The sequence below is a fragment of the Bos indicus x Bos taurus genome, chromosome 7 (genome assembly GCF_003369695.1).
Source record: "Bos indicus x Bos taurus breed Angus x Brahman F1 hybrid chromosome 7, Bos_hybrid_MaternalHap_v2.0, whole genome shotgun sequence".
Taxonomy (NCBI): Eukaryota; Metazoa; Chordata; class Mammalia; order Artiodactyla; family Bovidae; genus Bos; species Bos indicus x Bos taurus.
Genome location: NC_040082.1, coordinates 101123934 through 101126776, shown reverse-complemented (window position 1 = coordinate 101126776; position 2843 = coordinate 101123934).

Here is a 2843-nt window from a genome sequence, read left to right as displayed (position 1 = left end):
AGAGTTTCTATTGAAAGATCAGCTGTTATCCTTATGGGGATCCCCTTGTGTGTTATTTGTTGTTTTTCCCTTGCTGCTTTTAATATTTGTTCTTTGTGTTTGATCTTTGTTAATTTGATTAATATGTGTCTTGGGGTGTTTCGATTTGGATTTATCCCGTTTGGGACTTTCTGGGTTTCTTGGACTTGGGTGACTATTTCCTTCCCCATTTTAGGGAAGTTTTCAACTATTATCTCAAGTATTTTCTTATGGTCTTTCTTTTTGTCTTCTTCTTCTGGGACTCCTATGATTCGAGTGTTGGAGCGTTTAATATTGTCCTGGAAGTTTCTGAGATTGTCCTCATTTCTTTTAATTCTTTTTTTTATTTTTTCCTCTCTGATTCATTTATTTCTACCATTCTATCTTCTACTTCACTAATCCTATCTTCTGCCTCCGTTATTCTACTATTTGTTGTCTCCAGAGTGTTTTTGATCTCATTTATTGCATTGAAGTGAAGTGAAAATGAAGTCACACAGTCATGCCTGACTCTTAGCAACCCCATAGACTGCAGCCTACCAGGCTCCTCCACCCATGGGATTCTCCAGGCAAGAGTACTGGAGTGGGTTGCCATTGCCTTCTCCTTATTTATTGCATTATTCATTATATATTGACTCTTTTTTATTTCTTCTAGGTCCTTGTTAAACCTTTCTTGCGTTTTCTCAATCCTTGTCTCCAGGCTATTTATCTGTGATTCCATTTTGTTTTCAGGATTTTGGATCATGTTCACTGTCATTATTCGGAATTCTTTAACAGATAGATTCCCTATCTCATCCTCTTTTGTTTGGTTTGGTGGGCATTTATCTTGTTCCTTTACCTGCTGTGTATTCCTCTGTCTCTTCATCTTGTTTATATTGCTGAGTTTGGGGTGGCCTTTCTGTATTCTGGCATTTTGTGGAGTTCTTTATTATGGAGTTTCCTCGCTGTGAGTGGGGTTGTATCGGTGGGTTGTCAAGGTTTCTTGGTTAGGGAAGCTTGTGTCGGTGTTCTGGTGGGTGGAGCTGTATTTCTTCTCTCTGGAGTGCAATGGAGTGTCTAGTAATGAGTTATGAGATGTCAGTGGTTTGGGAGTAACTTAGGCAGCCCGTATATTGAAGCTCAGGGCTGTGTTCCTGTGTTTCTGGAGAATTTGCTTGGTATGTCTTGCTGTGGAACTTGTTGGCCCTTGGGTGGTGCTTGGTTTCAGTGTAGGTATGGAGGTGTTTGATGAGCTCCTGTCAGTTAATGTTGCCTGGAGTCAGGAGTTCTCTGATATTCTCAGGTTTTGGACTTAAGCCTCCTGCTTCTAGTTTTCAGTCTTATTTTTACAGTAGTCTCAAGACTTCTCCTTCTATACAGCACCATTGTTAAAACATCTAATTTAAAGATGAAAAGTTTCTCCACAGTGAGGGACACCCAGAGAGGTTCACAGAGTTACATGGAGAAGAGAAGAGGGAGGAGAAAGTTAGAAGTGACCCGAATGAGATGAGGTGGAATCAAAAGAAGAGAGAGAAAACTAGCCAGTAATCACTTCCTTATGTGCACTCCACAGTCTGGACTGCTCAGAGATGTTCATGGAGTTATACAGAGAAGAAAAGAGGGAGGAAGGAGACAGAGGTGGCCAGGAGGATAAAAGGGGGAAATGAAAAGGAGAGAGAAAGATCCATCCAGTAATCAGTTCCCTAAGTGTTTTCCACTGTCTGGAACACACAGAGATTCAGAGTTGGGTAGAGAAGAGAAGGAGGAGGGCGGAGACAGAGGCGACCTGGTGGAGAAAAAAGAGAGTCCAAAGAGGGAGAGAGCAGTAAAGCCAGTAATCTCGCTCCCAAGTAAAAATGGGTACTGAAGATTGGGTTCTTAAAGATACAAAATTGATAACAAATACCTAAAAGCAAAGATTAAAATTCTAGAGTAGAGGTTGGATTTTCAAAAATACAATATTAAAGAAAAGAAGAAGAAAAAAAAAGTCAGAAAAATTATTTATATATATATATATATGAAGTTTCCTCTAAAAAATAGTCTTTATTTTTAAAAGTAATAGTGGTTATAAAAATGAAAATTAAAGGAGTAATAGAGGACTTAAAATTTTTAAAAAGTTTAAAAAAAATGAAAAAAAAATGATCGTAAAAGTAGTAAAAATATATCTAGGACTTTCTCTGGTGTTGTTGTGGGCAGTGTGGGGTCAGCTCATTTTCAGATAGTTCCTTGGTCTGGCTTATATTTCTCAAGATCTATAGGCCCCTTCCTATGTAGTCGGTACTAACTACAGGGTTTTAATCTATTGCCCCGGTCACTTCCAAGATGGTTCCCTCTGTTTTAGCTTCTTCTGTTTGCTGGTCTCTTCAGTGTCTGATTTCCACCCTGACACAAGGTGGGCAGTGGTGGACACTTTTTTTTAGGCTCACTTATTCAGTCGGGCTGTGGGAGGGAGGGACACTGCAAACAAATAACACTGGTGTGTGCTCCCAGTGTTTCAGCCACACTGGGCCTGCCCCTGCTCACGGTGCTTGCACCCTCCCTGCCCACACAGCACAGGCTCTAGGTTGCTCTACCGGGAACTGTCCGAGGCCGGCCCTGGGCTGCATGCACCTCCAAGGTCTAAGCCTCTCAGGTTCAGGCACTGGGGTAGTCCTCAGAGGCGCAGACTCTGTTGGGCCTGCGTTTTGTGCCCTTCCTAGCTCCGAGCAGCTCAGGTGATGAGGTCTTTGGCGAGCACTGTCACTGCGACTTATTGCCTTTCCCATCTCCACCGCTCGGTTTTCTGGGTGTACAACTGGCACACCTTCTCAGACCAGAACCCCAAGAAGTCTTAGTTAGCAAAGAAGCCT